Genomic DNA, 23,794 nt, shown 5'->3' with positions numbered 1-23,794 from the left:
CTGTGAAGTTCTGGTTTTAGGTATCAGGGATCCTTTTTGGGATTGCCGTTAACGCATATCACTGTGAAGGTAATAGGTATTCTCTGAGCTTGTTTGAAGGACAGAGCAGAGGTAAGCGCTGCTTGGTTACCGTATGTTATAATTCTGTAGTAGGACAGATTGTTCGCTGTTCTCGGGAAAGACAGGATTCTGTATGAATGTACTACATTTTCTAGTATGAAAGTGCGTGGATGTATAGGCATTTAATTGATTGTGAAAGCTCCTAGGAAAATTCTGGGAGGAAACAGTTAATGGATGCATGTTAGAAGGACAGAGTAGAGGGATGTGCTACTGTGTCAACGAAAGTAACAATTCTGTGGTAGAGCAGAGGTAAACGCTGTTCTAGAGGAAAGCGGGATTCTTGTGAGAAAAGGTCTTTTACTGTTCTGTGGTTAGCGGAGCAGACAATGGAGATGTTTATATGTTGTAACTAATAGATTTGTAGAATTTGAGACAAAGTCTCCCGAGAAGGTTTTGTAAAGGAGGGGTAGACAAGTGACAGGAGACAGGAGTAGAAGCGACTGCAGCGACTGCTGACGTCAGAAAAGACCGCGCTGTGATTGGACAGTGGGTTAGAACAGCGAAAGTACTGTGATTGGTGCGTTGGTGTGAGCCGCGCAGGGATTGGAAAAAGTACAGGGTGACGTAGACGCTCCGGGATTGGTGCGTTAGTGAGGGTCGCGCTGTTATTGGACAAAAGATCGTACAGTTGTAGAAAGGACTAGAGGGTTGTGGTAAACGCAAAAATGTATTACCAAACAGAGGAAAAGAAAAAGAAATCCTTGTTCAGTAAAATTAAAAAGTGGTTTGACAAGGATAAGTGAGGTTCCGTGTGGGACGGAACGACACTTTTGAGTGGTGACGAATATGGATGAGTTTGGTGTCTACGAACCGCAAATGACGAGTATAGTGGGTGTACTCAGTTTCGCTATGCAACCACGTATGGTTCGTCTTATTTTTGGGTTTGTTCATCCGAACCCTCGGGTTCCATTTTAGATACAGCATCCATTTTGTTTCTTGCCCTCAAGTAGCCAGCGAACGGACTTTGTCCGCTTCGTGACCCTGGGATTCCCAAGCTTACACGAGGGACACGTGCTTCTTTGAGGGTGACTTTACGATGAGGGAAATGACACGGCGAAGGCAGATGGCCCCGCTCGAGGCTCATCTTGCCGTGCTGTTCTATTGTTTCAGTCATGCATACATTGGACACGAGGTCTTTGATCCCGTTATCAAGTTTCCTTTATTACTCCCAACACTCTTTCCTAATCTGTTGTGCATCCTTGTCCTTTCTTTGCATCTGTTTTCGTTCCCTTTTCCTAATGTGTTTACGGTCAGGATGGAATGTGTTTTATTGCGGAAAAGATATGTTTTTACAGTTGGGAACCGGCAATGCTGTTGTAATTATGTTCCGGCCTCCTGAAACATGAACACTATTTTGGTGAAGTTTATTGTGGGAACTGAGTTGTAACCTTTGTTCGCCATACTGTGCAATGGCAAAAATGTGTATAAAAGGAGCGATCCACTTTTGCAAATCGAAGCAGTCTCCGAGAACCTACACGTTGTGTACTTCTTGTGACTTCTGTATCCCTACAGTAAATAAACGCTGATCTCTGACGTCGCTGGAAGTGTCCTGTGTCTCTGTGTTTTGTACGCCGGAACAGGTAACCCACGAAGGTTTCAGGTGTTGTTCCCTGGCACCGCTGGGTCTTAGAATAACCCAGTCCTTCAGTTGGCGCCCAACGTGCGGCCACATCAACGGTACCGGTCCAAAGCCCGACGATCGTGAGGAACTTCGTGTGAAATCTCCGAGGGAAGGTGCACCCCGCTTCATCGATCCAGTTGTCGAAATAAGTGGCCCGAAGACTTTTCCCGCGAAGATCCCCGCCTCCTGACGGCTGCGACGGACTGATGCCCTGACTGTCGACCTGTTTTGGCGCCTGGCGTAGTCCTTTGTACGGCGAGACGATAGACGGGCCTTCCTGGTGACGCCATTGTTCTCTCAGTTAAGTATTTGTGGGTCGCTCCCAGTGTTCCTTCGTTGTTTGCATGGTTCCATAGCATTTGTGGTTCTTAGTTGTTGGATTTTATTTGACGATTGCAATTGCCAAAAACCGAGGATCTTGCATTTTTGTGCGAGGACATCATAATTCGATAGCCCTCGAAGTTTGTATACTCGGTTAGTGTGCACGATGCCTGGCCGTAGTACTTTGTTTGGGTTTTTCAAATGTTGCAGAATGGATTCCCGGCTGGAGGATTCGTGTCCGATACCTCCGGTTGGAACTCCAATTTACGAGCTCTATAGTCGCCATGGCGTGGGTCCTATCGTATATAATGAATATTGGGTCCGCTACACTAAAAATGATGGCGTTCTTAGTTGGCCATCACATGGTAGTTTCGAAACTGCCGTCTTAGATAATTTGGAAGCTAAACTGTTTAAAAAGAAGGCTAGGCCGGCCATGTTTGATTCCTTCCGGTTATGGCGGAAAGAGGCTAAGCAGAAAGAAATCAAACAGAGTAAGAAAAATAAAAAAGAAGGTGTCATTACGGTGATGCGAAATGCAGAACAGTATCAGCGAGACAAAGATGAGAAAGAGCAAGAAGTTAGTGCTCGACTTCATCATATGGCAGTGGATAAATGTTATCCGGTGTTACCGTCTAATGCCGATAAGACGGGAGAAGAAGCGATAGAGGATTCGCTACTATCTCATTTGTTGAAATCGCCACCTCCCTATGCTCCTGATACTATGGGTCCTGTGATTCTACCTCTTCCTCAACCTGCTGTTTTGGCGGCTGCTGGTCAGCCCGCCGTTCCTCCCGCTCTCCCGAATCCTCTTGTACCGCAGATCGTTCATCCTCCTTTGCCGGCTTTTCTTCCTACTGCGCCTCTCCAAGTCCCTCCTCAGCCTGTCGTTCCCGCTACTCCTGGTGCCGCGTCTACTTCTACTGCCTCTACTCCTACTGTCGCTGCGCCTACGCCTTCTTCCTCTTCTCCTTCTGTTCGTAGCCGTCTCCTGACTGCTGTTGCTACTCTTTATTCTCCGCTTTTTGGGCCAATACTCGGCTCGACTCTTTCAGATGTTGCCCAGAGACGCAGCCAGCTTCCTGATGGTAGGGAACGTGAATCGTTGGTAAAAATGGCACGTAAATGGCTTCGTAATCCTGTTAAATACTCCTCGCGTGTAGTGTTTGAAACATTTTCCCAGTTTAATGCGCCCACGCAACGACTCGTGTTTGAGGAAATGTGTAAATCGTTGAGGGAGGAGTGGGATCATGATGGGGTCGATAATGTACCGTCTGAGGTTTCTGAGCTCCAGCATCAATTCACGACTGGCGTGATTGTAGGTGATAAGGTTCGAGATGCTCTAGAACGCCTGTTATCCTTTCGGTGTACAGTGCAACCTCGAGCATTGTTTAAAGAAGAGACCGCAGAGTGGATGGCGCAACCTGGTCAATATCCTATGCGGGAAGTTCCTCCAGTGTGGATGCCAGGTGATCCTAATGCTAACCCTGCTGTCCCGGGCCGTTTTCAGAGAGTGTGGATACACCTCCCTTGGAAACGATCGGAAGTTTTACAGGTGAAGCAAACTTTGCCTGATCCTCGTAAAAATCCTGCAGGTTATTATAAGGAGCTGTCCCAATTAGTGGATGCTACTGTTATGAACCTTGCTGATATTGACATGTTGTTTGGTAATGTAGTGCCTCAGCCGATATGGGCGAAAATTCGTCACGAGAATCACGCGGCCGAGTTAGGCGGTGACTGGGCTGCCCTTACGGCGGCAGACGCTCAGCAAGTTGGTGGGGCTAAACCTGAACAGCTTATTGTGGAGCTGCCCCAGAGGATAATTACCCTCATGAAGACGCTTATGCCAGCGATGCGTGTCAATTGGGACAAGTTGTCCGCGTGCAAGCAAAAGAGGGATGAAAGCGTCTCCGATTTCTTTACGAGATTCGAGGAAGCATTTGTTGATCATAGTGGTCAAGACATGAGTTCGGAGGGTGGTCAGCGGTTGTTCGTTGATAAGTTTGTATCGAACTTGTTGCCCGAACTTAGCAACAAGTTGAAAAATTCTGAGAGTTCTTGGGCTGTTTCTACCACTGCTCAAATATTGGCTACGGCCCAATATTACGAAAATAGAGAAAAGGAAGAAAGTGAACGTGCAGATAAGAAAACAAAAGATCTTTAAACTAAGGTCTTATTGCAGCAAGTGTATCCTCCGCGCTCAAATTTCAGTGACTCGCAACAGCCAAATCGATCACAATCACAGTTTTCCAGGTCGCAGACGCTAAATGACTCTCCCGCACCTCGTTTTGTGTTGGGATATAATCAGTGCGCGTATTGTCGAGGGGAGGGCCATTTGAAGTTTAATTGTCCAGTTCTCCGTGATAGGAACAATGGTGTGTCAGCTCGAGGAGGTCGTAGTGGTCCTCAACAAGCTTCACGTGGTAGAGGTCGTGGAGTTACTCAGAATCAGGCCGAGCGTCTTGCCACTTCCTCAGACTCGCAGAATTGTTTCGATCGACGCGACCTCTCGTCTGGTAGATCTGCACAGTATCATGTGGATGACTATTACGTCGAGCGTGATGTTGATACGGATGGTATCTATTAGGACAGCCATAGATAAAGGAAGGGAGAAGTATCAGTTCCGGTTGATCAGAGAGGGCCCTATGTTGCAGTTGCTGCATTGGGCGTCGTTGAGCCTTTTCTGTTGGACACTGGTGCAGCGAAAAGTTCCATTATGCATTCGAAACTCCCTGGCGCACCTTTGTCTGGCTTAACAAATGTTTCCGTTGGATTCTCTGGCGCCCCCATTAGCAATCCAGTTTCTAGCCCCTTGCCCCTTACGATTGGGTCTCATGAGTTAGAAGCTCCTTTGATTTTGACTACTGGTTGTGGTGAGAATCTTCTGGGCTTGGATTTGTTGAAGAGGTTACATGCGACTTTGTACTGCTCTCCTACAGGTGTGGAGCTTACATTGGGTGAGAGGGTGATTTCTCCTATGTATCTATCGGTCGATAAGCTCCCACCGGAATTGAGTTCTCTTCCGGTTTCTTTGTGGGCGACAGGTCCCAATGATGTGGGCCTGCTGGATATACCACCTTATGTTGTTCAATTGAAAGTTGATGCGCGCTTACCACGCATACCACAGTATCGTATCTCCCTTGATGGTGAACGGGCACTATTAGCAATCATTTATGATCTGATCGATAAAGATGTTATCGAGGAGACACGAGGTAACGTGTGTAATAGTCCCGTGTTGCCTATTTTGAAGCGAACTGATCCCTCCAAGCCTCCCGTGTACCGTCTAGTCATTGACTTACGGGAAGTAAATAAAATTGTTGTCCCGCAGTTTCCTGTGGTGCCCGACATTACAGCTTTACTGACTCTGATTCCAGCCTCTGCATCATGGTTTTCGGTAATCGATTTGAAGAATGCGTTCTTTAGCATTCCGATTGCTGAGGAAAGTCGTGATTTGTTCGGCTTTTCATTAGGAGGTGGTAGCTTCCGGTTCAAGCGTGCACCTCAAGGCTACTGTGAGAGCCCATCGATTTACAGCCAAGCTCTTAAGAGTCAACTGGATGCATTTGTGCTGCCGACTGGTGCGGCTTTGATTCAGTACGTTGACGATTTGTTGGTAGCTGCAGACACTGAACAAGTTTGCAAGACTGCTACTGTGTCACTGTTACAGCATCTCTGTGGTTTACACCACAAAGTGTCACCTTCTAAACTACAATATTGTTGTCAAGAAGTTACCTACTTAGGTCACTTATTGTCAAAGGCGGGAAGAAGGTTGACCCCTGAAAGAATCGCAGCAATTGCTCGAATGGCTGTGCCGACAACTCAGAGAGATGTGCGTGCCTTTTTAGGTATCACGTCATACTGTAGACAGTGGATTCCAAATTTTTCACTGTTAGCGAAGCCATTGATAGCTCTCACGTGCAAGGATGTTTCGACTCCCTTGCCATGGACGGAGGAATGTCAGAAAAGTTTTTCTGAACTACGTGATGCGTTGTGTTCGGGTCCTGTGTTAGGTACTCCTGATTACAGCAAGCCATTCACACTATACGTCCACGAGAGGGAAGGTTGTGCGTTAAGTGTATTAACGCAACAATTTGGTGGCAAGCAGCGCCCGTGTGCATATTTTTCCTCGACCTTAGACCCGGTAGCCAGAGCGTTGCCAAGTTGCTTGAGGGCGACAGCGGCAGCAGTGGCGTCTATTCGGCAGTCCGCAGGTCTTGTCATGGATAATATGCTCATGGTGATGGTTCCGCATGCGGTTAACACTCTCTTGAATCGGACAAAGACTCAGCATCTGACGAGTGCAAGGTTGTCTGGGTACGAGCTGACCCTTTTGGCAAGTCATATACAGATTAAACGTTGTAATGTACTGAATCCGGCGACATTGTTGCCGATTAATATGGAATCAGATGATATACCACCACATGATTGTTATTTACGAACTGAGGAAGAAACAAAGGGTCGTGTGGACCTGAAAAACACTCCCTTGACAGATCCTGATTGTACTTTGTATGTGGATGGTTCCTGCTTCAAATTGCCGAATGGCGATGTGACGACTGCGTATGCTGTAGTGACGTTGAGCACGGTTGTGGAAACTGCGAGATTGAATCAGAATTCAGCACAAGCGGCAGAATTGATTGCATTGACAAGAGCGTGTGTTTTGTCTAAAGGAAAGCGAGTGAATGTGTTTACCGACAGTCAGTACGCATTCGGCGTTGCGCATAACTTTGGAAGACTGTGGAGAGAAAGAGGATTTATGACATCGCATGGTACGAAGATTCAACATGGGCAGCTCGTGAATGACCTTTTGGATGCACTTACATTGCCTAAACAAGTGGCGATCGTTAAATGTAGTGCACATCGAAAAGTGACGGATGACGTTGGTCGTGGTAATACGTTTGCGGATGAGATTGCTAAAGAAACGGCTAAGGATTGTACGTCCCGAATGTATGTTACGAGTTCTGTGAGGTGGCCGACGGAGACTGGTATGTGTGAAAATACTGTCGAGAGTGTGAAAGCAATTCAGAACGAAGCTACTAAAGCTGAAAAGACCAAGTGGAAAGAAAGTACGGGGAAGTTGGATATGCATGGATGTTGGGTTGACCTGACGGAATGTCAGAGGTGGATGTTACCAGATGCGTACGTATTAGCTGTTGTGACGATGGCTCATGGGTTGTCACATATTAGTGCAAAAGGAATATGTAGGTTTTTGTCCCCTGTATGGAAGAATGAGGGTATTGCTAAGTGTGCCGAGAGAGTGGTTAAGAATTGTATGGTGTGTTTGATGCATAATCCTGGCAAGGGCACCCCCACCCCACCTGGTCATTTTTCTCCTCCTGTCTGTCCCTTTGAGGTTATTCAACTGGACTTTATCCATATGGAGAGATGCAATAACTTGAAGTATGTTTTGGTTGTGGTTTGTGCGTTCTCCAGATGGATTGAGGCCTATCCTCTTAAGGATAATACTGCCCTGTCCACAGCGAAAATCCTGCTGAAGGAATACTTTCCTCGGTATGGAATGCCACGGATCGTGTGGTCGGATAATGGAAGCGAGTTTGTGGGAAGTGTAATGCAGAGTGTGTGTAAGGGCCTTGGAATTCGTCAAAAATTCCATAGCGCTAATCATCCTCAGGCAGCGGGGTTGGTTGAAGGGTACAATGGTACCCTGAAACTCAAACTCGCCAAGATACAGGCTACGACTGGTCTATCATGGCCAGATGCCTTGCATCTGGCTCTCCTATCAACCAGAGCGACTGTACACTCTCGAGTAGGGCTTAGCCCATATGAGATTGTGTTCGGCCGCCCTGCGAACATTTGGGGAGTCCCGAGACCTAAGGCTTTTGATAGTCTTGAGTATCCAATGTTAATTGATTACCTTCATGATTTGACCACTAAACTACGGTTAATCCATCAACAGGTCTTTGAAGCTCTACCGGCGCAGACAGAGGGTCCTGGACATCAGCTCCAGCCAGACGACTGGGTCGTTACCCGAAATTTTGGTCGGAAACATAACTTGGAGCCCAGATTCGTAGGACCCTTTCAAGTCTTGTTGACAACGAGGACTGCGGTTCGACTGGAGGGCCGGAAAAACTGGGTCCATGCTAGCCACACGAAAAAGGTACCGATCCCCTTACCAACAGACGGTTGGGTGAGAGCTGGGATTTCGGCAGCGGAAACTGAGACTCCTTTACACTTTGTGCCGTTTAGTGACGCTCAACCTGTAGGAGATGATTTGTCACTGCCAAATCCACATGTGGAGTCATCAGTAGCAGAGAACCCAAGGTCCGACTCGTTGTCCATTTTATCAAACACTGTTGCGCCAGCTGAACAATTGTTTACAGAACAAACTCGACCTGGAAGAAGTCGATACTTTCTTCATTCAAGGACTAATAAAAATTAAGTTGTATATTGGTTTTTTCCTTTTCCGGTGCGATGAGCATTATGGACAATTACATCCTTTCTTTTTGAAGTTTTTTTATGTTTTCCACTGCTAAAGAGATTTGTATTAAAATTGGACGTTTTGAGAAATACCTACCATCCGGGTTACTGTAGGGCCGTGCGGGTACTCCTTTCTGTTTAGCAGGTTTCTGACGCTAGGTCGGTTACTTTTGTCGATTCCTGGGAACTCCTGGGGATTGATAATCGCTACTCAGAACGAAGTGCGTCAAGTGCGTCACGGACGGTTTGTAGAGGATGGCATTCTCTAAGCTGTTGGGAGTAGAAAGGATGTCGGCGCAGAGATCAGAGTTATATAGGGTTGTACGAACAAAATGTTTTCTGTTTCAGGTGTTCCTACTGTTTCTGACCGTATCTATGCTAGTGGTGGGTGGAGTGTATTTTGGAGTATCGTTGTTATTACCTTCTGTTCCACCTACTCTTTCTCCCAAACTAAGCTCCCTCACCACTGTTTCCCCACATTCTTTTCACCCGTTGCCTCAACATGAACAGGTTAGATGTGCGGAATTTATGAATAACTCCTTCGTTCAACTTCTACATCAGCATCAGCTGGTGATGAATACTACCAATTGTTGGGTGTGTGGGTTAATGCCACATACCATGGATAGGGGTATTCCGTATTTGGTCCTTCCTTACAGCTCCCAGGGCTCAGCTCGAGCATTCCAAACTATGTTCCGTAGTGCACTAGATTCCTACCCCAGTCGAGAGCCACGTTCTGTCAATTTTGGTTCTGGGCCGTATCACAAGCCTTTGGCGATAGCGATAGCGGATTTAGATAGAGATGTTTTTGATGCAGCGCTTATCCCAGATTAAGAAGTGCAGGCCTATAAGGATCTGAGCGAGGCTGAGTATAGTACGTCAGTGGGTGATAGACAGCTTAAGAGCTCGTCCCCAATATGGATTGTACCACACCTCGGTAATTTCTGCTTGAAAGGTTTGGGTCAAAATCCGAGAGCACAACTTGGGAACAGCGCTTGCACTGACACGTATGTTCTACCGATGCTCTCTTCCCCTGTTTTTCTGACCGCTAAGGGCACTTATTTCGTATGTTATGAACGCGCATATACATGGTTACCCCGTGATTTTTCGGGTACCTGTTATATTGCGGATCTTTTACCACCGACTTTCACAGTTGCCTCAGACTATCACAAAACTAGAGTTGTGAGAGGCGTTATTAGCAAAGAGGATACTGCCGGTCAAGAAGCAGGAGACTTCTTTAAGGGTTTCTTGCCGTTTTGGGGACCTATGGTTAATAGTAGGAACCTAAGACAGTTGACCCGTGTAGTTGAGTCGACTGCTAATATTACTGCAAGTGCCCTTGGTAATTTAACAGCTGAACTTCAGGCGGATAGACTCATGACATTGCAGAACCGTATGTTTCTAGATGTTGTTCTTGCAGATAGAGGTGGTGTGTGTAAAGTTATCCATTCGAGTTGTTGCATTTTTATTCCTGACAATGCTCCAACTGTTTACCAAGCCATCTCGAAGTTGCACAAGATTTCCGAGTCCATACACGTGGACGAAGGTAATTGGACGCTTCTAGGATGGTTTTGGGGCCTGATGTCAACTTGGGGTTGGAAGATTCTGATGATCGTAGGGGTTGTTGTAACATTTCTGTTCACGTGTTGTCTTTGTGTACAGTGTGGTCCTGCCTTATGTGGCCTCTGTGCTACAACGTGTATAAGACGGCCATCTGTTACCAAGGAGACGTTGATGAATAGAATGATGTTTCAGCAGCAGCTGAACGATTTGATGAATATTGAAATAGATTCCGATCTTGACTAGTGCTTGCCTACATGAGGGCAAAAGGAGCGTCTGAGGTTCCGTGTGGGACGGAACGACACTTTTGAGTGGTGACGAATATGGATGAGTTTGGTGTCTACGAACCGCAAATGACGAGTATAGTGGGTGTACTCAGTTTCGCTATGCAACCACGTATGGTTCGTCTTATTTTTGGGTTTGTTCATCCGAACCCTCGGGTTCCATTTTAGATACAGCATCCATTTTGTTTCTTGCCCTCAAGTAGCCAGCGAACGGACTTTGTCCGCTTCGTGACCCTGGGATTCCCAAGCTTACACGAGGGACACGTGCTTCTTTGAGGGTGACTTTACGATGAGGGAAATGACACGGCGAAGGCAGATGGCCCCGCTCGAGGCTCATCTTGCCGTGCCGTTCTATTGTTTCAGTCATGCATACATTGGACACGAGGTCTTTGATCCCGTTATCAAGTTTCCTTTATTACTCCCAACACTCTTTCCTAATCTGTTGTGCATCCTTGTCCTTTCTTTGCATCTGTTTTCGTTCCCTTTTCCTAATGTGTTTACGGTCAGGATGGAATGTGTTTTATTGCGGAAAAGATATGTTTTTACAGTTGGGAACCGGCAATGCTGTTGTAATTATGTTCCGGCCTCCTGAAACATGAACACTATTTTGGTGAAGTTTATTGTGGGAACTGAGTTGTAACCTTTGTTCGCCATACTGTGCAATGGCAAAAATGTGTATAAAAGGAGCGATCCACTTTTGCAAATCGAAGCAGTCTCCGAGAACCTACACGTTGTGTACTTCTTGTGACTTCTGTATCCCTGCAGTAAATAAACGCTGATCTCTGACGTCGCTGGAAGTGTCCCGTGTCTCTGTGTTTTGTACGCCGGAACAGGTAACCCACGAAGGTTTCAGGTGTTGTTCCCTGGCACCGCTGGGACTTAGAATAACCCAGTCCTTCATAAGGATATAGTAACTAGAGAAGGGGAGTTACTTCCTCCGACAAGAACCCCTGCATCCTTCATGGTTGCGAAATATGGGTATCATACCTGTATTTGGTTAGACAATTGGGCTAAGTATACTAGAGAAGATGGAGTTTTAGCATTCCCGGAACATTGTTCATTTAATTTGGCCGTGTTGAGAAATTTACGGGAAAAGATGATGAGTCTAGACCCCGACCAAGGCCGACACAATTCGAGGCATTGGTAGAATGGGAAGATGAGGTGCATGAGCGAGAAAACAGAGGAGTGGAGGTAATTATAGGTATATTTTTGGAAGGAAATATGATCATGAAACTCATCATGATCGAATGAGGAGATGGCGAGATGCTAGTATGACAGAGGGACTATATCCTGTGAGAACTGTTGAGGAAGCAGAAGGGAGGAAAGGTACGGAAAAGGTACATGATGCAGAATTGGGAAGGTATGGGGCAAATGAATATGAGGATGAAGTCTTGGATGACATGATCTACAAGAGACCACCTCCATATAGACAAGAACCAGAAGAGAGAACACCAGTTGCTACCCCAATGAGAGATACTTTGCGAATCATAAAAACAGAAGTTGTGACACCTGATCTGAAAAGTAGTAGCTCTTTCGCGGAAAGGGAAAAAGAGAGAGAGCGAGAGAGGGAAAGGGAGAATGAAACCGAGGATGAAAAAACAAGAGAATTAGCAAGAACCACATTTGAGTTGACAGAAAAAATAAGGGAACTGACTAAGAATCTAGAAGCTGTTACAGTGCCTGTAACCATAGGTCCGGTTATGCCTATTTTAGATAAGCAAAGAATGGGTGAAAGTGGTTTAACAGTTCCATATGTGGGAAATGGACTAATTAGTTCTCCAGATCAGTCAGGAATGAGGACGGGAGAGAATCAGTTGAGACATACCATATGTGATGGAGAGTTAAATGTACAGCCTAATTCAGGATTGAATACTGGTTGTGTGGAAAGAAATGTTATGATGGGAGGATCAATTTTGGAACCACAGAGGATGGCAGAACAAGTGAGTACAGGGAAAAAATCTACAGAAATAACGGCTGAGGATTTGAATGATTGGTTGAAAGTTCTTCAAAGGAAGGATAAAGATTCTCAGGCCATTGTAATAGTTTATTGCACAGTTAATTAAAACTTACAATTTCAGATACACAGCTTTTAAAAGAGATACATATCAAAGATAAAAACAATTTAATTATCAGAAATTAAAATTGTGGGATTCATATTAATGGTTTGCATTTTTTTTTTTTTTTTTTTAATTGTTCGTGAGCCCATAAGATGTGTTCGGGGGCGCTATTTGGCTTTTACTCAGTTTTCTCGTTTTGTTTCTGCTTGATTCTCTCCGCCACTGCGTCGAAATATTTTGTAAATCTGCAGTTTAATTGGGTCTCCTGCGGGTTAAAGCATAGTTTGACTGCATGCCTACAGGTTCTAATGCCCTTCTGATTCCATATTACGCGTAATAGGGATCTCCTTTTGTCCATTAAGTTTGGGCAGATACATACTATGTGGACTAGGTCTTCAGGTCCTGTGTTGCAGAGACGGCAAGTTTTATCTTCCTGAGTCCGTTTCCATGGGGCCAGGTGGGGAAGAATTGGTAGTATACCGAGTCGCAGTTTTAAAAATTTCTCTTTGATCTTCTGTGTGAATCCTTGATCCATATACGCTTGAATCTTTAATGATTTGTAGTCGCTTAGGACTGTCCATCCATGTGCTCTTTTTGCTAAAGTTTCTTTATCCTCTAATAGTGATGTTGTTTTTGTCGTCTTTGTTACTAGTTTTTTAAAACGTCTATGGTCTACAGGGGTGTTCCAGAGGTCCGCCAGTTCAAGTACTTCTAATGATTCCATCAGGTATTTCCTTGCGTTTGACCGTTCTCGACGTTGCAGCTCAATCCAGAGATAGGCATTTAAAGTGCCTTGCTCGGCGTTTCTAATCTTATGCCAGCATTTTATGAAGCTGCCCCTTCTTTCTACTGTCTGTTTTTGAACCCCAAACTCTAATCGAATTTGGGCAGGAGATACATAGTTAGGTAATCGAAAGATGGTCCTGTAAGTTTTACTAATCACATTATCAAGGGTAAGAGCATCTTTTCCGAGCGTTGATTCGCTCCCGTATGTTAGCGTCGGTTGAAGGCGAGCTCTCAATACTTGTAAGAGCGGATCAAGCGTATAGTCTGGCAATATTTTCTTCAAGGGGATCATCGCGAGACGACTCATGGAGCCTTTCCGTTGTAGCATCCCTAATTGCGGTTTAAATGAGCCTCTGCTATCTACTAGGACTCCCAGATATTTATAGCACGTTACATGGTCCAATTTGTGTCCGTCCAGGTACCAGCAGTTTTTTCTGGCCTTCTTGTAGTTTACGGCCATTGTTTTTGTTTTCTTTAGATTGATTTTTAATCCGTTACGCTGTGAAAATGTGCTGGTGATGTTTAGAAGGTGCTGGAGGCCAATTGGAGTTCGACTTATTAGAACCAGGTCATCGGCGTAAAGGAGATTGGACAGAGTGATGTCCCCCAGCCGTGGGGCAGGTGATTTGATGTTGTCCAATTCCCCTGGTAGGTCTGCCAGGAAGAGGTTAAACAAAGTGGGGGCTAGGACGCACCCTTGCTTAAGTCCTTTAGAGGTGTCGATGCGCCTGGAGAGGTACGTCCCGTCTCCCAGTTTGATCTTAACCCAGGTGTTGGTGTGGAGTAAGATTAGCTGCTTCAAGAGGGGTTGCGGTATCCCCAATTTGTCAAGTTTTTGCCAGAGTTTGCCCCGATCCACATGGTCGAAAGCTGAGCTGTAATCAATGAAACATAGAAACAGCGAGTTCTTTCCTACTTTGGCCGCGTCTATCAGCAGAGTCAGTGCCATGATATTGGTGGTAGTTCCTTGTCCTTTGCAGAACCCTGTTTGATTAGCCGGAATTATGTGCTTTGATGCTGCCCAGGAAGTCAATTCATCCAGTAGGATGCCAGCATAATACTTTGCTTCCAAATCAAGTAGAGCGATCAAGCGATAATTGCAGGGATTGCTCCTGTCTCCTTGCTTATAAATTGGGCTTATTATTGATCCTTGCCAGGATTCCGGGCAGGTTTCTTGTTCTTGTATGCCCACGAAGAGCGGTACTAATGCGTTGCTCCAGAATTCAATATCCTGTTTGAATATCATCGGTGGTATCCCATTTGGGCCTGGAGCTCCTTCCGTTTTTCCCTTTTTTATTTGAGTTTTTATCTGGTCCGCTGTTATGTTGATTTTATTCTCTGTATTGCTTGGTAATATGCTGTTGTTCTGGGTCCCGTCAGTCTTATTTTGATCGTATTTTCCCGTTGTGATTTCCTTGGGGTTTCTGAACCCTTTTTCATTCTTTCCTGTTTCGTTGTTCTTCTGAGTATTATCTGTTTCTAGTGTTGTCAGAGATGTGGGGATATCATTGGTATCGTTAAAATGGTTATGAAGATAGTCGGCCCAAGTTGCCTCTGAAATGTAGGAATTTATTCCTTGGTGGCCTGGCCGTTGCAAGCTATGGATTGTTTGCCAAAATTTAGCACTGTTTTTTAGTTTCGAATCGTGCTTTATTTTTGCCCAGAGGTCGTCGTTCGCCTGTCTTTTGATTTCCCAGGTTGTCTTTCTTAGGCTTGCTTTTAAACTGCGTAGAACATCTTGTAAAGGCCCTTTTTTAGGCTGTGCACGGATTTGGTTTAAGGTTTGCTTTATGTTCCGTTTAATACTTTTTATTTCCAGCTTGTTTGCGTTGCTTAATCCAGACTTAGGGATTTTATTATTCGCTTGCCTTGGTTTGGTTGCGTATTTGGTTCCCAGAGTCTTTGTGTACCACTCCCAGGCCTCTATAGGGTTTACACCCGAGTTGCCCTGGTGAAAAAGCTCCTTCGCGTTTGAGGACAGTTCTTCGATGTTATTTTGTTTATGTCTTATGCATTTGAAATCTGATGTGTATTCAGATCTAGCGCATACCCTGACCTCCATTGGGTTTTCTCTGATTGTCCTTAGAACGATTTCTTGTGGTAAATGGTCGCTTTGATCACTAACACCCAGCTTAAATGATTTAATTGTGTTAAAGAGAGGGAGAGTTACAAATGCGTAATCTAGGTAGGAAGAAGTTGCTGCCGAGTGGTAGGTAGGTACTGGAGGAGTGTCTTCTTTGTACCGGCCATTCAGGGCCCTTAGGTTTAATTGCTCTAAATCTTTTAGTAGCTGGTTCGCGCAGTTAGTTTGTTTAATTGGAGGTGGTTGTACTTGGGTTGGTATTCCCCAGGCTCTATTAAGATCATGTGCCAAATCATCGTCCATCGCGGTTCCAAAAAGGAAGAGGTTAAAATCTCCTGCGAGGATTAAGTTTTCAGCTTCCCCCTCATCCATAATTCTTGCTGTCTCATTGGCCAGCTCTCTTGCACCTTTCCGTCTGTGGTTCGGGTGTATATAAGAGTTAACTATTATCAAGCGATGATCCGGCTTTCTGGTGTTGATTGTTATCTCGGTCGCTTGTATGACGTTAGGTGCTATGGTTTTAATCTTTATTTCCTTCATTGATCGTACTGTGAGGATTGAGGCAAAGATCATTAATCCGCCTGAGCTGTGACCAAAGGGTGATGTCCTGGTAGCAGGGACGATTTGCGTCATATAGCCTTCAAGGGATGTCTCAGCTTCTTCCCAGGTTTCTTGAAGTAATATCAAGTCGAATGTCCTTAGGTATTCTAGCGTTTCGTGTTCATTTAATTTATCGGTCAGGCCGTTGATATTCCAAATGCATACTCTGAAATTATTCGAAGTTGTATGTGATGAGGGCTGCATAGAGGATCCTTGTCAATGCCCGTCTCTATTTATTATTGTTCGCTGTATTATATTCGGGTTGGAAGCTGTAAATTGCGTATTTACCGTAGAAATGTGTAGGGACCTTCCTTGACGGCCTGGTGACTGGCTGAGGGCTCCTTTTAGGATTGATGTAGCTTTGGGCGAGTATTCTTTGCCACTCTCCTTTAGGAACGGTGTTGGGTAGGCAGGCCTTCTACCAGGTTCCAGCCTTATTCCCCATTGAGCGAATGTATTGAATTCTCCTAAGATCCGGTCAACCAGGTCGTTTGACACCCATGTTGTCTTTGTCGTTTCTGGGTGGAACTGGTCGTGTGCAGGTTGGAATTCGATTTGAAGTAAATCGGTTGTGGTAATACCTTCCAGACCTTTGATTGATGTAATTAGTTTAATTATGTTTCCTCTATTCAAGGTGTCCATTCTGCCCCTGGATTTGTACTCCGGTACGAATATCAATATATCTGTCTTATTTTTTGAGGTGACTCTGGTTGCTCGGGCTGCGATTAGTCCGGGGTGGCTAGCCCCGGTGAGGAGTAGGTCATTGGTTTTACCAGTTATAGCTGAAGTTGCCCGTGTTGTAAATTGTTCCAATACCTGTTCCGTGGCCGACTGTTTCGTATTTTGTGGCGTGGTCCTTGGCCAGCTATCAATGTGGCTCCTTGCTGTGCTGCGTGGATTGGACATTGTTTCAAGTCTATCCTGCTGTTGTGAGCGTTGCTCTGTTAGAACGTCCTCGTGTACAGGGTGTTCTGTTACAGTCTCCAATGATTCTATTGGTTTCAGTGTTATAGGTTTGATGGGGGTCCTTGTGGTTAACAATTTTTTGGACAGGGGTAGTGTCTGCTTAGCCTGGTTTAATGGTCCCACCGTCTCTTCTTGTACCACTTGGCAGTGGGTTTCAACTGGTTGCCTCTCCTGTTCGTCGGCCATAGTTGTCGTTTTCCTGTTCCTGCCCTTCCTTTTTTGTTTCCGGCGAGTTCGTGAATTAGTAGGCACCTCTGTTGTGGCAGGTTCTTGATATGAGAGGTTTAGGAGTACGCTTTTTGGTGAATGTTTGTCAATGGAGGAACAGGTCTTCGTGTTTTCGAGTAGCCTGTTCTCTGCTTTTTCTGGGGCTTCATGCAATTGGAGGTCCCTTGCAGCGATTCCCTCCTTGGCTGCATCTTTAAGGTCTAATGGTGCAGTAGGTTTTAGATTGACCAGAAGATTTTCTAGCATGGTTGGTAATGTTGATAGCTTGTTAATTATTGGGGAACAGTCGCATTCTGTTCTTGCTATGGCAGAAAGTTCTACTGCTTCCTGGCCCCTTTTTATCAAGCCATTTAAGTCGCCTAGTTTCTTCTCAATCCCTGAGGTAGATTCCGCTAGTGTTTGCAGTACCGTTAGCTGCATGTCTAGTTTCTCTGATTGGTATTGTAAGGCTGCTGCTGAGAGCTGTATTGTGTTTAATAAGTTTGCCCAGAAGGTAATGAAAGAGCTTTTGCTCTTACTCTCTGGGCTCTTGGTGCTTGAGGATATTGTAGGTTTTAGGTTGTATGCCGCCACTAGGTCTTGCCATTCCTGTGTTGCAAGGAAGGACATGTCACTGTCTATAATGTGTGGATTCTCCTTTTGCCGGTTTATTTTTGGCGTACTGGGGCGGCCCATGTTGCTCTGCTCATTTGGGGCCATATGGAGGTCGTCTTGTGCGCTCTTCAGCATCGGTGAGAGGCTGCTATTTTGTCGAGATGTTGCTGTCCTATCGTCCTGCGCGTAACAAGGTTTTTGCCATAGCAGGCCTGTTTGTCGGTCTTCCCAGCCCTGTGGGTCGTGTTGTTCTAAAATGATGGAAGCATCTAATGCTCCGTCAATGCTTGACCCATTGAGTGTTGTGTCTTTGTCTGGGGAGCTTTCTTTTTTTGTCCTCCTGAGCTGAGTCTGTGTACCTTGAGGGTTTGTCAATTCAGTGTATGATTGATTATTAAGCTCCACTGGCAGATCTGCTAATCCATTTTCTTCGTTGTTAATTAATAGGCTGCTTTCGATTAGTGTCGTAGGGTTTTTGGCGGTGTGTATAACCGCTACTGTGACTTTTGGCGTTTTTTCTGAAGCCGGTATTTTTTGTTCGTATGTTGGTGGAAATTCTATCTTGCCAGGCTCCAATGGAGTTGGTAAACCTTCTGGGTTTCCGTTAATTGTAAAAATTGCTGTTTCTGGATGTTTTAAGAACGCAAATTTCGTATAAATTTTTGGTTGGTAAGAATATGAGGTTTTCCTAGGTGGTTCTCCGTCGATGGTTATGAGGTCTCCGGTTCTTTCCCTTTTCGCTCCCTTTGTTGGATTGCTTGGTTTTGTTAAGATTCGGGGATTTATTGCGGATTCTAGGTTGTTATCTTTGATGGCGTCCGTGCCTGTGGGCCAAGGGCAGCCCATGTCTTGACCGATGTCGTTGATGGAGTTGATGTCGTTTGAGTTGTCCTTCTCCTTGATGGACCTTGTTTTGTAGAGGTCTCTATCTGTGATTGATAGGGACGCTCCTGCGTCATTCGTTGTCCCTTTTTTTCGTTTAGGTGCTGGTTTTGTAATGGGCCTTCTCACTTTTCCGGACCTCATGCTGACCCAGAAACAATTTTAACTGGATGATTAGATGGTTAGATGATTAATAGCTAGTAGCCGGTTGCTAATTGTTGATTATGACTCGCAGAGTGACGCAGTTTCTGTAAATGAGGGTAAGTGAGGAGGCTGGGGCCGCTGATGACTGCAGAGATCGAAACCGGATGAGGCAGAAGGAGTTAGCGGCTATCCCACCCTGCCTCCCAACTACAGACCCTCTGCTTACTCTGCTTGATCCTCTAAGCAAGAACTCTGAGTCTATCTGCTCCTCTGCCCGCTGCCCTCTGCCCTTCGCAACCAGCTAAGCAGACCACGGGGCGTGGGCTAGTTTAGTTCGAAGATCGACAGCTCCTGTGGTCAGCGTTTATGGGTCGAGGTGTAGCCTAGGCAGCCACTCACCGTTTTCACCTGCTGCTGCTGTACTGCTGCGGTTTCTCCTCTTCTGCTCTCTGCTCCGAGTCAGCACGCCGCAGGACTCTCCGCTGATCCCACCACGGGAGCCGCCGGGTCCTGCCGAGTGCCAAGTGCTACTGTCAAGACCCTGGGTGCCACAGATGCCACGGATGCCTCGGGAGCTGCCTTGCACCGGTTATCGTAGGTTAGTGCAGCGGTGGAAAGGAGTGAAGCTACCAGACGGACGGGCAAGCGTCAAGGGAGCAAGGGAGCATGATTGAGCGAGCAAGTGAGTGGAACTCTGCTAGCTCCGAGCTCTATCCCGCGGGCTTCACGGCTTCCGCTTCTTGCGGGCTTCGCGGACTCTCGTGAACAAGCTCCTCCTCCTCAATGTCAGGCCATTGATGTAGCTAGGTTACGTATAGAACTGGAAGAGCTTATAGCGGGAACAATTCCTACAGAAATGTTAAAAAATCACCATGATGGAGAGTTGTTATTCATGTGCAAGAGCATCACATGGAGGGCTAAGAATACACATGACAGGCTAAAAGGAATAGCTAGTGAAATGGGAATTGACATGGACAAGGTGAAAGCTTTACAGAAGCCTTACCGAGTGGATTTTACAGATAAGGATATTGAGAATCTAAATTATGTTGGCCGAACAGGGCAGATTAAGGAAATGATTTCCTTATTGCGAAAATGGGGTGATGTGGAAAAGTGGAAAGATAGATGGTATAAGAAAAGAGAAGATACAGTGGATAGGACTTACTCAGCATTCCCCATGAGAGAAAAGGAAAAAACAGTGGATGCCTATCCTATGAGAGAGATTCCTGGAGGAGGATATGTACATGTCCCATGGACTAGGCAGGATATTTTGTCATTTACAAATGATTTCCCTCGACTGAGAGAGAAGCCTGTCGAGTGGTATAGGCAGGTCGATAGGTTTGTGAAATTGTCAAAAGTGCTGTGGATTGACCTGAATAGTCTGTTTGATATAATTGTTCCAGCAGACTTGTGGGCAGAGTGTAAAATAGTCATAGATTGGCCCACTAAAGAATACCCGAGGGACCAAAGGACAGGAGCTCCAGACCCGGAGGTTATGAAAAAATATGAACAGGTCATTGTGTTCTTGAAGAATAAGGTACCTCCTAAAGAGACAGATTGGGTTAAGATAGATCGAACACATCAGGAAGTAAAAGAATCAGTTCATGCCTTTTATGAAAGGTTAATACTGGCTTTTAAACAGTTCAGTGGAGATGAACATCTGGGTGATAAGGATTTGAGTCATTTTGTATACAGATTTGTATATGGTTTGCGACCCGAAATCAGTGAAATGATACGTGAGCACACAGTTGATTGGCAGAGTAAGAAGATTGATGAGATCTTGAGACATGCGAAGTACTTCAGTGATGAAATTGAGGCGAAACAAAGAAAGCTGAAGGAAAAAGGGATGTGGGCACAGGTGAAGGTTGCAGAAAGACAAGAAGCACAGCTGGTTCAACAAGCAAATAATCCAGGAAATAGGCCCAGATATGGTACAGGAAAAGGAAAGGGGAACATTGAAGAGGCGAAGAAAAAATTTCCGTGCCACAACTGCGGAAAATTAGGGCACTGGAGATCCGAGTGTACGAATCCACCATTAGTGAATAATGACAATCAATCCTTGAATCAACAGGTGCAGAACGAGGGGTGTAATCATCCGCAGCAACAGCAGAAGGTTGTCAAGCAGTAGAATCAAGAGCCAAAACCGCCTTTGTCACAAAACAGAGGATCCCAGAAATACAATCAAGACTCGGGATTCTACAATGAGGAACAGCTAAATAAACCGCGATGTACAAATACAGTAAAACAATATTGGTTAAAGAATGAGGGAAGTGAGTCTGAAGGTGACTTCTGACAGTGCCGAAGAGAGGAGGAAGAGTGCATACTTGGAGCAACTCTAGAAGTAGACCAGGCAGGACCATATGTAGATGGGAAAATAAATGAAGAAAGTGTTACTTTTTTAGTAGACACAGGAGCGACGAGATCAACTGTCAGGTCAGCAGATATAAGAAATCTTCCTCTCTCGGACGAAGCAATCCAAGTGGTTGGTGTATCTAATATACAGATTAAGACTCGTCTTACTGAACCAGTAAGGGTAAGGATAGGGAAATTTTCAGATATGCACAGGTTCATAGTGTGTGACACTAGTCCAGTGAACTTGTTAGGTAGGGATTTGTTGTGTAAAATGAATTGCACAATTTTTTGTACTCCGGATGGAATAGCCTTTGAGACACCGGATGAGGATGTCCTATACAGAGTAACTCTAGATAATAGAGAAAATGAGATTGTTGGAACATATGCTGTATTTAATCCAGATAACTTGCCTCAAGAGTTGAGACACACAGTAAAAGCAGCAGTTTGGGATTTTACTGGAGAGGATGTGGGATTGATGAATAATGTAGATCCAGTAAAAATTACAGTGAAAGAGGGAATCTCTTATCCTAATATCCCACAATACAGATTGACACCCGAGATAATTGAAGGAATAACACCTATAATTGACAAAATGATTCAGCAAGGAGTCTTAAGAGAGTTACTCAGTAGCCCATGTAATTCACCTATAATGGGACTGAAGAAACCTAATGGGAAGTTCAGAATAGTACAAGATTTGAGAAAGGTTAACAAAATTGTGGTATCATGCTGTCCTATTGTGCCAAATCCATCAGTGATTTTGTATCAGATTCCACATGATGCTGAATGGTACACAGTAATTGATTTGTGCCATGCTTTCTTTTCAATTCCATTGCATCATGACAGCCAGCCGATTTTTGCATTTCGGTTTGGACAGTGTATTTTGACATGGTGCCGAATCCCACAGGGGTATACAGAGAGTCCTTCAATATTCAATCAGTTACTGAAGAAATCTTTGGAAAGTCTGACTTTGCCTGAAAGCTCAGTACTAGTACAATATATCGATGACTTACTTGTGGCATCGAAGACACGTGAGGCCTGTGAAGTAGACACCATAGCTTTATTGAATCATCTGGCTGATGGAGGATTAAAGGTATCTCCAGCCAAATTGCAATTTTGCAAGAAAGAAGTACATTATCTTGGACACAATATTGAAAAAGGTCTAAGAGAAGTGACAATTGACAGGATCAAAATTATCAGAGGAATGAGAGCTCCAATGACCCAGAGAGAAGTGAGAATGTTTCTGGGAATGGTAGGTTATTGTCGTCAGTGGATAAGTAACTTTTCCCTGATAGCAAAGCCACTGATTAAATTGACTAAAAGTGAAGTAAAGGACCCATTGGAATTGAATGCAGAACAAATGGCAGCATTCAAAGAATTAAAGAACAGATTATGTGAAGCTCCTGCTCTAGGAATGCCAGACTATGAGAAGGAGTTTGAGCTGTACTGTAGTGAGAGGAATGGATGTGCACTTTCAGTGTTAATCCAGAAACATGGACGTCTGAGGAGGCCAATTGCGTACTTCTCATCAACACTTGACCCAGTAGCTGTGGGTTTACCAGGTTGCCTGAAAGCAGTAGCTGCTACATGCAGAAGCTTGGAACAGAGTGAGGGTATAATAATGGGATATCCTGTACGGGTGTTCGTACCTCATGATGTGGCAATTCTTTTGACAAGAAGCAGAACTCAATATATGTCACATAGTCGGCTGACTAAATATGAGAAAATCATTCTGGGAGCATCAAATGTGACTCTTGAGAGATGTGTGAATGTGAATCCAGCAACACTGTTGCCAGATGCTGAAAATGTGATTGTGAGGGATGATGTTGATCATGATTGCTTGGATGTGCTTGATTACTGTACAAAACCAAGACCAGACATAAGAGATCTGCCACTGCCAGAGAGTGATCATGTGCTGTTTGTGGATTGACCTTGTCTGAGAACTGATGAAGGTGTGCTGAGTGCGGCATATGCGGTGTGCAAAGTTTCAGAAGTTATGGAAGCTTCACCTTTAAAAGGAGTTAAATCTGCTCAAGTAGCGGAATTGGTGGCACTGACAAAAGCTTGCAAGATAGGAAGAAATGTGAGAGTGTCTGTAATGACCGATAGTCAGTACGGATTTGGAGTTGTTCATGACTTTGGCCAACTTTGGCTACAGAGAGGTTTCCTGACCTCGAGTGGAACTCCTATAAAGAATGCTGAGGTGATTGGGAAATTGCTTGAGGCGATACAGCTGTCTAAAGAGCTGGCAGTTGTAAAATGTGCTGCTCATGGACAGGGTGATGATTTTGTTACTCTTGGGAATAGGTTTGCTAATGACATAGCACAGTATTGTGCAAAGAACAATCATTCCATTAACAGGGGAAAAGAGAAAGAAATGTCTTTTTGGTCCTTGATGTTTACTAATGTAATGGAAACATGGGAGGAGGTGAGGCAGTTGCAGGATGAAGCAGGAGATGAGGACATGAAAGATTGGATCAAGGCAGGTTGTGCACCAAGAGAAAAGGATCATGTATGGATCTATAGGGATGGAAGACCAGTCATGCCAAATGCTATGTTGTCAACAATGGCAAGAATGTATCATGGCCAGGGACACCTGGGGAGGGATGCTATGATTAGATCCTTTAAGCAGACCTGGTACAATGCAAAGTTCAGGCTGATAGCAGAGAGCGTCTGTCAAAGATGTTTGATTTGTCAGCAATTCAATCCTGGAAAGAAAACAGTGGTGAGCCTAGGAACAATAGGCAGGGAAGGAGGTCCTTTTACCAGAATG

This window comes from Triturus cristatus, chromosome 2_1, assembly GCF_964204655.1.
Source record: "Triturus cristatus chromosome 2_1, aTriCri1.1, whole genome shotgun sequence".
NCBI lineage: Eukaryota > Metazoa > Chordata > Amphibia > Caudata > Salamandridae > Triturus > Triturus cristatus.
The sequence above is the reverse complement of the archived record's forward strand: the minus strand, read 5'-3'. Positions refer to the sequence as shown.